The sequence below is a fragment of the Cupressus sempervirens genome, chromosome 1 (assembly GCF_028749045.1).
Source record: "Cupressus sempervirens isolate cs-2001-9-10 chromosome 1, ASM2874904v1, whole genome shotgun sequence".
Taxonomy (NCBI): Eukaryota; Viridiplantae; Streptophyta; class Pinopsida; order Cupressales; family Cupressaceae; genus Cupressus; species Cupressus sempervirens.
Window position 1 is genome coordinate 100,067,253 of NC_143118.1, and position 12,568 is coordinate 100,079,820.

Consider the following 12,568-nt stretch of genomic DNA (forward strand, 5'->3'; position numbering starts at 1 on the left):
GTTCAATTGTTCAGTGATTTAATGGGTGACTATGAAATTGCTCATGAAGACATACATATGAAGTTGTTTGTTCAAACTTTGGAAGGTGATGCTAGGGATTGATTTTCCTTTCTACCGACATTATCACTTTCATCTTGGGATGAATTACTTTCATCCTTCATGAAGCAGTTCAGGGAAAGAGTAAGAATCTTTGATTTTTTTGATAAGTTCTTGAAGATTCAAATAAGGAATGATGAATTAGTTCTTGAATTTAATATCAGATTTGCAAAAGTTTTGAATGAAATTCCTGAGAGATGTAAGCCAAATGATCAATTTTTTTTAGTAGTTTATCTTGATGCATTTGATAAAAATATGAGTTACCTATTGAGAGATAAAGAAACTAAGACTTTGCATCAGGCATTCATGACAGCAATAGAGATTGAAAATAACATAAAGTATGGATTGACTAGGAGTCACTTCTCTAGGAATGTTTGTCAGCAAGAGGAGGTTCAAAGGAAGAATTAGTGTCATAAAGAGTGTTTGATTTCAAATCATCAAATAGGTACCCCTACTGTTGTCAATAATCTTGTTAAAAATTTAGAAGTAAAAACATGCGAACATGAAGTCTCTTTGTTGCAAAAGGGAGCTAATTCTACTCTTGTTGAATATAATACACATGTTTGTAATATCAAAATAGAAGATGATAGATTTGATTCATTTGATAAAGTTTACATGCAAGATATAAATTTAGTTATTCATTATTCTATTGATGATTTGTATCATGTTGAAAACATAATGAATCATGAAGAGGAAAGGTATTTATCTCAGTATGAGGATGAAGAAACTGAAAGTTATGTTTCAAGTGATGAAGGTGAAGTTGCTGATCCGACATATTATAAAGAAGCATCATGTGAAGACAATGATGAGATTGTTTCTTGAGTCAAGAAGAGAACAATAATAGTACATGTTCATCTTCCGGTGAATCTAATGTGAATTGGGAAGAAGAAAGCAATGACAGAAGTAAGTACTCTCATGCTAGTAGAGGTATGAGTTCTTTTTCTAAATCTAAAAGTGAAGTTCCATTTCAAAGTTATACAAGTCAACTTGAGGTTGAAATTTGTGAAGAAGATTTGTCCACACAATATGAAGACAAAAAAATTATCTATAAGGATAGAGTAACTAATTGTGTAGATGAATGTCTTGAAGATGCATGCAGTAGTAACCAACAATATGCGAATGATTCTAAGGTTAGTGCATCAACATCTATTGGTGAGTTTAATGATGATTGGTTTGCAAGACATTTGAATCATCTTAATCAAGACAATGCAAGTAATATTGACTCATATTCTACATGCTTCATTGATGGAGTGAAAGATGTGTCTTCTTGTGATGATTCTAATTTTTCCTCTTCTTATGTTGAAAGTGTCCATGATAGTGATATTAGAAGTGGTTTCAAGGTTTTTATGAACTTATTGTATGGTGAAGAGTTTGATGTTGATCAACACATCACTTGTTATAATGTTTATAAAAGAGCTTTGCATGGACTTGTCAACCTACTTTTTGAAGAGCACATGGAATATTCAAATTTAATTAATGATGAATTTGTTAGATTATGGTTATTGATCAGGAAAGTACTACACACACTTCACAAGTAGTGGGGTTCGGGGCATCGCCCCAATTTTTTTTTTTGGGTACTATTCGTAGATTCGCCACTAAAGTTATGGCTAATTTATGGCTGACATGTTATAACCCTAAAGCAGTTTAATACTTGTATAAAAGGGTTTAGGGTTGGGTATTTTCATTATGTTGTGATGCCAAATTTCTTCTTGCAGCGGTATTGAGCTGTAAGGGATTACAGACTGTAATCAGGTTGTAATCACTAGATTGTAATAAGATCGGACTTGTTGTTTGGTGGATGTAGGCTAGGGATTGGGTGAATCGCGTTAAATCTTGGTGCCTTGTGTTCATTTCTATGTGAACTATTATTTTCTATTATTGATTATATTTGCATGTAGTTTTTAGTTTTTTCTGTGGTTTATCCTAACAAGTGATATCAGAGCGAGGTTGTCTTTCAGTTATCCTCTGCAGAAAAGTCTCACAGTTAAGTGGGAGGGAGTCTCATGGTTGAGTGGGAGCAATGGAAGATGAGGGTAAGTTGAGGGTTGATAGGTTTAATGGGAAGAACTTCCAGTTATGGAAGATGCAAATGGAAGACTATCTTTATCAGAAGGATTTATGGAAGCTGTTGGAAGGCAAAGCCAAGAATCAGGGAACTATGTTAGATGCTGAATGGGATCTTTTGGACAGAAAGGCACTTGGAAGCATTCGATTATTCCTAGCACCATCAGTGGCATTTAATATTACAAAAGCGAAGATGACAAAAGAGTTGATGAAAACCCTAGCGACACTGTATGAAAAGCCCTTTACTTCAAACAAGGTATTTCTCATGAAGCATTTATTTAATATGAAAATGGCAGAAGGTGGATCTATTGTAGATCATTTAAATGAGTTTAATACTATAACTAGTCAATTATCTTCTGTGGGTATAGATTTTGATGAAGAAATTAGGGCTCTCTTGATTTTGTGTTCTTTGCCTGAAAGCTGGAATGGCTTAGTAATGGCAGCAAGTAATTATGTTCCTAGATCTAGTACCTTAAAATGTGAAGATGTGATCAGTGTTTTTTTGAGTGAGGAAACTTGTAGGAAATCCTCAGGTGGATCTACATCAGGAAGTGCTTTGAATGCACAAAGTAGGGGCAGAACAACTAAGAGAGGAAATAACTCTAGAAATCATGGGAAATCAAGAGGAAAGTCAAAGGGGAAGAGGTCTCAATCAAGAGGACCAAACGATTGCTAGTACCGTGGAAAACTAGGGCACAAAAAGAAAGATTGTTGGAATTGAAAGAAAAATGAAGGAGATAAATCAGATGGAGATAAGAAGGCAAATGTGGTAAGTAACAAATCTAAAGAGGATGCTTTGCTTCTATCTTTAGAAAGTGTTGATGATTCATGGGTTTTAGATTTTGGTGCTTCATTTCATGCTACACCTCATAAAGGTTATTTCATTGATTATTGCTTATTTGGGGGATAATGAACCCTGTCAAATTGTTGGAAAGCAAAAAATTAAGATTAAGTTGCAGAATGGGAATCATTGGCTACTACATGAGGTAAGACATGTTCCAAGGCTGAGTAGGAATTTAATTTCAGTGGGGTAACTCAGTGATTAGGGTTGTGTAGTTACTTTTAATGATAAAAATTGGAAGGTTTCAAAAGGTTCCCTTGTAGTAGCAAAAGGTATGAAAGTACTTCATTTAAAGAAAGTTTTACTTGGTCTGAAATGTGTTAATATGGATTTCTGTAAAAGTTGTATGTATGGAAAATAAAAGAGAGTGAGTTTTGTAAAGACTGGGAACGAAAACAAAAAGGAAAAATTAGAGCTTGTGCATACAGATTTATGGGGACTAGCTCAAGTATCTTCCCTTGGTGGCTCTCATTATTATGTTACATTTATTGATGATGCAACCAGAAAAGTATGGGTTTATTTCCTTAGACATAAATCTGATGTATTTCAAACTTTTAAGAAATGGAAATGCTTGGTTGAAAATGAGACTAGTAAGAAATTAAAATGTCTCAGATCTGATAATGGTGGTGAGTATTGCAATCATGAATTTGAAGATTATTGCTCCACTAATGGTATTCATAGACAAAAAATTGTTCCAAGGACTCCACATGAAAATGGAGTTGCTAAATGCATGAATAGGACTATAATGGAGTGCGCAAGGAGCATGAGGTTGCATACTGGGTTGCCCTTACACATGTGAGCAGAGGCTATCAATACTATAGCATATTTGATTAATAGAGGTCCCTCTACTCCTTTGGGCTATGGTATTTCAGAGGAGGCATGGACTGGTAAGAAGGTGAGTTATTCTTTTCTCAAGAGCTTTGGTTGTGATGCTTTTGCTCATATAGACTCTGAAAATAGAACCAAGCTAGAAGCTAAATCAAAGAAATGTGTTTTTTTTGGATATGGCATTAATGAATTTGGTTATAGGCTTTGGGATTTTGAAAATCATAGAATTGTTAGAAGTCGGGATGTCATATTCAATGAAAAAGTGTTGTACAAAGATTTGTTGCAGCAACATGAGAAGAAAGAAGATGATTATGTAGTGCTAGATGATCCTCCAAAAGCTGATGTTCTAGCCATTCCTCATGATGTGCAACAACTGTAACAACAAATACCACACACACCAGTGAATGTTAGATGATCAATGAGGAAAATTAGACCTCCACAAATATTTTCTCCCTCTTTTTATTCTATTTTACTTACTGATGTTGGTGAACCTAAAAGTTATGATGAAGCTGTGCAGGTGGATACTAAGATTTAGTGGGAGTCTGCAATGACAGATGAAATGGACTCTTTGCTAAAGAATAAGAAATGGGATCTATGCAAGTTGCCTGCAAGTAAAAAGGCTTTACAGAATAAGTGGGTTTACAGGTTGAAAGAAGAGGAAGGAGGTAAGAAAAGATTTAAGGCCAGGTTAGTTATAAAAGGATTTGCATAGAAAAAGGGAATTGATTTTGATGAGATATTTTCTCTTGTTATTAAAGTGACTTCTATCCATACTGTTTTAAGTCTTGTGGCTACTAAAGAATTGCATTTAGAGCAGTTGTATGTTAAAACAACCTTCCTTCATGGTGATTTGGATGAAGAAATATATATGGCTTAGCCACGGGGATTTGAGGTCAAAGGTAAGGATAACTTAGTGTGCAAATTGAAGAAAAGTTTATATGGCTTGAAGCAGGCACCTCAGCAATGGTATCTGAAATTTGATAAGTTTATGCATGAGCATGGCAATAACAAGTGTCATTTAGATTATTGTGTTTATTTTAATAGGTTGGATGATGATAGGTACATTATTTTATTTTTATATGTTGATGACATGCTTGTAGCTAGGTCTAACATGGATCATATTAAGGGGCTAAAATGCCAGTTAGCACATGCATTTGCTATGAAGGATTTGGGGGCAGCAAAAAAAATCTTTGGTATGAAGATTTTGCAGAGATAGGAAGAACAAAACATTGACACTATCTCAAGCTAATTATGTTGAGAAGGTGTTGCAATGTTTCTCTATGGAACATGCTAAAGCTATCAGAACACCTTTACCTGGTCATTTGAAATTGACTAAAGAGACGTGTCCTAAGACACAGGAAGAGGAGGATAAGATGTCCAAGGTACCCTATGCTTCAGCTGTAGGAAGCTTGATGTATGCTATGGTATGCACTAGGCCATATATTGCACATGTAGTGGGAGTCGTTAGTAGGTGTATGAGTCATCCAGGATTTGAGCATTGGAATGTTGTCAAGTGGATTCTTAGATATTTTAGAGGCACATCCAATAAGTGTCTACACTTTGGGGGCTCTACTACTGATTTGCAGTGCTATGTTGACTCAGATTTGGCAGGGTATATTGATACCAAGCGGAGTACTTCAAGTTATGTCTTTACTGTTGGTGGGGCAGCCGCGAGCTAGGTTTCTAGGTTACATAAGATTAATGCTCTATCCACTACATAGGTAGAGTATGTTGCTGCTATAGAGGTAGCCAAGGAGATGACATGGCTTTAGTTCTTCTTGGAAGAATTGGGACATCCTCAGAAGGATAATTTTTGTTCACAGATAGTCGGATTGCACTTCATCTTGCCAAGAATTCAGCTCTACATTCTAAGACCAAGCATATATAGTTGTGGTACCATTCATTTGGTCAATTTTGGAGGATGGATAGTTAAAGCTAGAGAAGATACATACCAATGACAATCCAACAGATATGTTGACAAAGGTTGTAACAAGGGAGAAGCTAAACTCCTCTTTAGCTTCGGTTGGTCTTTTAGACTGAACATGAATAAAAGAACAACAGAGTCCAAGGTAGTTTGATCTAGTGGGAGCCCCATGTGGTAGTGGTATTGCTACAGGATCAGTCTCGAAGTGGGAGATTGTTGTTTAGTGTGGAGCCTAATTAGTCCTCAAGTGGGACATTGTTAGATTATGGTGACTGATCAGGAAAGTACTATACACACATCATAATTAGTGGCATTTGAGGCATTGCACCAAATTTTTTTTTCTGGTACTATTCGTAGAATCGCCACTAAAGTTATGGCTAATTTATGGCCGACATTTTATAACCCTAAAGTAGTTTAATAATTGTATAAAAGGGTTTAGGGTTGTGTATTTTTATTATGTTGTGATGCAAAATTGCTTCTTGTGGCGGTATTGAGTTATAAGGGATTATAGATTGTGATTAGGTTGTAATCACTGGATTGTAATAAGATCAGACTTGCTATTTAGTGGAGATAGCCCAGGGATTGGGTGAACCACGTTAAATCTTGGTGTCTTGTGTTCATTTTTGTGTGAACTATTATTTTTTGTTATTGGTTATATTTGTATGTAGTTTTTATTTCTGTCCGTGGTTTATCCTAATAGAATTTAATGATGATACCTTGTCCTATTCCTCTAAGAGATTAGATTGTTCTTCTTTTGGATGTGATAGTGAAAGTAATGATGAGTTTGCATCTTATGATGTGGATAACAAGGTGTTTGACAAAGTTGTTATTGAGAATTAGCATGCACCTTGTAATGAGTTTTATGATGAATACTCTAACTTGATGACAAATCCATTTGCTGATTTGAAAGGACTATTTGAAGGTTCCAGATTAGTCTTAGATGCTGACATTGATGACATGTGTGAGTATAAATCTAATTGTTCATTTGAGTATCATCCAGCTATACATAAGGATACATAGTTTCAAGGTATGTGTGACCTTTTTCCCCAAGTTGAGTATGACACTTTCATATTCAAAACTGATAACATGCATGATTCATTTGATGAAGAATATTTTTAGTTTGAGTCTAATATTTATAAGCATGCTGATCAGAACTTTCATAATGAGCAAGTTCTTGAGAATGGATCTAGTTTTTATACGTGTTATGAATGTGAAGATGTAGATTCAGTTTGGCCAAGTGTGTTGATTCATAATGCTAACCTGATTGGTGAAACTAATAGGAGAATTATTTTCAGTTTACCTCATGCTTATTCAAATGAAAATTAGATTTATGATAGAGGTAAAAGTTTTTGTTGAAGTTCGGTGGCCTGGGGCCATCATGTCTATAGTTTAGGAGTATATTTCTTGCTTTCAATAAAGTTGTTTGAGAGAAGTTTTGGTAATGGTCTACTTATTCCAAAGATCTAAATCCTTGCCATGCCCAAGAGGGACATGCATCCTAAGACAAAGCCACTATTGGGACTCAAAATTGTAGCCCCAATTTTGAGTACCATTAAAAATTCAAGCCCTATAAGTGCTTTTCGATGCAAGTGTACCTAACTATCCATTTGAAGCCTAAGAGGTGTTTAATGATTCTAAAAACTTTCATTCATTATGCCTATGTGTTCAATGAAGATAAATTTCCATTCTGAGCTATTCTATGAACTCCTGTTTTGAGCAATGTCCAATTCTGCATTTTTACACAAGTGTCAAACAGCAACATGAGCCTGTGTTTGCAATTGAATATCTTTCACCCAATAATGTTTCATGACTTGCCACTTTGGGAGTGTTTAGTGTCCATACCAAGGAGCCTATGTTTCAGATTTTGAGTCATTTCAAATCTATTTGACTAGGTTTTAAATCCCCCAAAGTTGGTCATTTATTATTGTCATGCTGATGTGATTTGTTCAGAATTCAGCAAGGCCCAGTTTGACTTCTTGTAATTTTTCCCCAGTTGACTAAAATGAGAAAATTATTTTTGCATTTCATTTTAGATGTCAGAGACTTACTATATTTCAATTTTGAGCTTATGATGAATCCATTTGATCAGTTTTCGAACACGATTCCAAATGCAATTTCTAACTTTTTACTAGTGTGAAAAGGTGTAGAGTTGTCAGTACCCTTGTTTGTAATGTCATATCTCCAAATCCATGATAGGTGAGATCAAATGGATTGTACCACTATGTTTTCCTCTAAAAATACTTCAAGTGTGCCAATTTTAAAGTCTTGACGAATTCATTTGTACACTTATGTAGGTCCATTCCATTTGAAAAAATTACTTTCCTGCCATTGTTTCCAATCTACAATTCTGAGTAGTCTACTTTGACCACTCACCATTTGCACATAGTTATTCATCATGAGCCCAAATTTCAGATTTATACTCTCCTTGTGATAGTTAACCAACACCCCAATTTTTGTTTCCCTAAGTGTCAGTTTACCAAGTTTTCGAAGCCAAATCTTAATGTGATTTATAGTTTTCTAACATATTTTCTTGTAGGAAATTCTGAGAGGGAAACTTTGATAGTCAATATCTTTTGACTGAGAATTCTTCATGAGATGAAATTTGATAGGGTAAAAGTGTGCAGAACAAAGAATCAGTGTGTAGGTTCCCAGAGCCCAGTCAGATGTTTTGGTCAATTTTTAAAGCCAACTGATAGGCCCTGTTAGTAGGAAATCATAGTTTGTAGATTAATGATAAAATGAGTTTTTAATGATAGAGAGATGCTTGAATTTGTTTCCAGTTAGTATCAGGCAATCAATGGATCAGTTTAAAAATTTTAGTTGTTCAAAAAATGAATTTGTTTTTAGCTAGACCCACTTTGGGGTCCGACTGATTCCATCAAAACTGATAAAATGTTTTCAAGTGAAATATTTTGAAGGGAATATGTGACAAGTAATTTGATTTGGTTAAATCTTTCAATATCGTTCATCATTATTGTATTACTTCAATACCTCTCCCTTGAGCTAGAAATTCATAGGAGGAGTTCAGTGACATTTGAACCATCATATCTTTCTCATCTCAAATAGAGGCAATTGTCTCCTCATGATCCACTTCTCCTTCCTACATGAGCCTCTATGAGATGGAGAAGGAAGGCCGATTCACTAGTTGTTCAAGCAACAATGGATGATTTTACCCAAAAGATTGTGCAAGAATTTGTTACAGATCTGTGGTACTCATCAATTACTCGCAACCATGAAGTTCTAGAGCAGATTAAATTTCTTACAAATGATGTGTTTGGGGAGATATCCCAAAGGATTAAATGTATCAATTTGATTGATTTACTAACCAAGGATATGGTGGATTTGGTTGGGAGTCATATAGAACTCTTTAGGAAAAATCAAGCTTCTATTGGAAGAGATGTCATGTGTACTCTCTCATCTAAAGAAAGGGATGAAAGACTGAAACAATGTTTAGATACAATAAAGGAATTGCACCCTGATTTAATCTCTCTAGAGAATGAGTATAGGGTTCTTAGGTAGTTAATGGTTGGAGTAGTGGCTATTGTGTTAAGACCTCAAGAATCTCAGTGTCCTCTTCTTTGATGCCTTGCTTAAGAACTTCTAGCCTATGCTGTTATGTAGCTAGTTATGAAATTTGCAAGCCCAAGGTTCATAAATGAGTTCATCAAATTTATTGTTCTTTGAACAAAAGAATCAAAGAGCAAGAATCCATATAGAAATGAATTTGGTATGCCATGTTATTGGTCAAGTAAAGAAGAAGGCAACACAATTGCACCCACATTTTAAAAAAAGGGCTTCCAATGCCAAGTGAAGGTAGCTACAGGGGAGATAAAGTGTAAGCTACCCATATAAATGAAGTAGAGTTCCATGTTGGAAGATGACAGAGAAGAAGGCTTGATAAACATAAATTGAGAAGGAATGGATGTCAATTAAAATTTCTAAGAGTTATTCCATAGAGGTATAATTATGCATATCCGTGAGAGAGCAACATTCATGCCAAATTGGTTAGTAGAGGAGACCATAGCATTAGGAAAGAAGCATGCCAAGGAAAGTAGGGTATGGAGGAGAATTAATAACTACCAATCTTGAATGAGCCACCATGCAAGGATAGCCCCACACCAAATAGAAGGAGGAACTATTTAAAAGGATAGATGCAGAGTATGTGTAAAACATGGGAAGATGCCACCATCCACGGTGAGTAAAAATGAAGTCCACATGCAAAGCACAAAAGGAAACCATGCATGTAAATGAAGAAAGGAGGCATAGTCATGATTTTAGCCCACAGAGCAACGTAAAACCACAAAAAATTTATCCCACGTTGAATGTGTAATAAGAACTTAAGCTTTATAAATACTCTCCCACTCAATATGTAGAATGCCTTAGAAACACTTAGCTTTTGAAGCCTCAAACCTGCATGGTGGGCCTGATCTGGTCATTGACAACTGGAGGCAACTAGATAAATTTTGTGTGAGCACGTAAATGGTGGAGCCACCAAAAAAGTCACCAGGAAAGTTAAAGGATTCTAGTATTCACCATGTCACCACCAGAAAATGGGAGGATCTCGCCGGTAGTGACATGGTGACCTCCCAAAAAAGTGTAAAAATTGGTGAGAGTAATCTGACAAAGTGTAAAATCTAGTGAGAGATTCTGAAGGTTTGGGTCCTTGGTGATGATGTGGCAAAGTCGACGAACTAGAATCTAACAAGTGGTAGCATGTGGTGTACAGACTGTGAATAAAGTGCTAATGTGGTAGATTGAGATTAGAGGTGACCAGATTGTGACACATGGTATATCCAACAGTGGTTACTATGTCACCAAAGTGAAGTTTCTCAACCGTTAACATACAAACATGGCAACTCAATAAAAAATTGACATGTGGCAATGAGTTGGTGGCAAGGTGGACTAGTCAAAAATTGACACATGGTAGAGGGTTTAGACATGGCATGCTTTGTGAGGTGCTGACATGATGGAAAATGATATGTTCACAAGGTTGTTATGTCACTAATGATGTGGCAAAATGCTAACTGGGATAGTGAAATAGTGACCAATGATGTGGCATGGTGATGTGGCAATGTAGGCAACCAATAGAATGATGCCATGTGGTGTCCAAGGTCATATGACAAAGTAATAGTTAGCTAATCACATGTTGACACGTGGCAAGGGCTTGTCAATAGGTTTGATTCAGAGGAGAATGGTAGGAAATTTTGAAAAGTAATTTTTTAAATATTTTATTATATCTTCCCTAAATCACATGTAGGTTTCTTTTTAAGTAATGTTTGATTTACCCTATAGTTTAAACTTTATAAAGAGGTCAAATTTTTGCAATATTGCTTTGCAAGATTATAAAAGGATCCTGGATTTTCAAATGGCTGCCATAGGGGCGATTCTTGTCTGAAATAGGTACTCCAATATACCATTGGAACTAGGAGGAAATGAACGTTTTGAATATGAAGTTAGATTTTGCACAAATATTCACTTATTCGCTCTATAAGTAGATTTTTAATTTCTAGGGCATTCTCAGTAGAATGGGCAAATTTCACCATTGAGCATCAAAATTGGTGAGAAGGCAAATATAAAGGTTTGTTGAAGTTTGAGTGTGGAGAAAATTGATTCTAAAAGGTTTTATTGGCTTTTAAAGGTTATTTAACTAATTTGTTCTTTTTCCTTTAGTTTCAAATCTGGCATCAAAATCAGTTATCTTTCCAATCAAATATCGAAATCACTTTATGCTTTTGGGAGGCAAATTGGTTAAGGATTTGAAATGTAGTTGCAGAGAGAGATTAGAGCGATTCTTTTCACTTTTAGGAGTTATTTTCCAAGTGGACACATTTTAGATGCACAATAGGTTTGGGAATTCACTCTCCTCTATATCATTGTCATTCTCATTCTTTTTAGATGTTCCAGTTTTGGAGAAAAAATGACTCATTGTTGTGATACCATGTGTGTTTAAATCTGAAGTTCTCATAGATTTGTGAAACTAGTGTTCCCATCACTATGACACCACATTCTTCAGCATATTCTCTCTTGTATGAATAGTAGTAGTAAAGATAACAGAGAAAGTTTAGATCTATTAGGTGTTTTTATGTTTTTATTTCATGCATTTGAATGTATTTTTTCAAAGAAATGAATACAAATGAGCTAGAATTTCTTTAGTTTCATTCCAATTCTTGTCTCCTATCTTAGTAATCTGTAGTGTTATGTGGTCTAGGAACAAATAACTAAGATTCATTTGCATCCCTTTAAGGTTGTATGTCAGATATTTTTTTCTATTAGAACAAAGGGCCACATAAATGCTTGATGTGTTTGATAGGATTGTGGATTATTTGAGAAGGATACTTCATAAGAATGTGGTTTTTATGAACATCGATATTAGATTCACAAGGTGATAGGATAGATCTAATGTTTGGGTGTATGAAATATCTCCTTGATATCACAGATGTATGTACTAAATTCATGGAATTTCCCAATAGATAATGCACTAATCAGTTACACTATCACTTGTTTATACTTCTGCATATTTGGGGTTGTGCTAATATTCAACATCATTAATCAGTTGTATTTCCCTTTTATGTTGAAATTTATTCAAAGTGTCACACTCACTTAGCTTATGACTTACATTGTTTTGCATCTAGCGATTGTAGATCTATGTTATTTCATGAGTTAATAGGAGATTAAGGGTTTTATCTACTTTTTTAGATTTAGGAATATGTTTTAGCACTAGTACCATATAATTGAATATAAGGTCCACCCACCTAGGTTTTGTAGAGCCTAAAGTAGAAGGGTCTAGCCTTATAGTTGGCCTAGTGTTTGAAATG

General features: G+C 35.1%; 1 pseudogene; it reads left to right on the forward strand.

Annotated features, from left to right (window-relative positions):
- Positions 1-9,437, forward strand: part of LOC149576415 (uncharacterized) — a 14,007-nt pseudogene extending 4,570 nt beyond the window's left edge.
- The last annotated feature ends 3,131 nt before the right edge of the window (positions 9,438-12,568 follow it).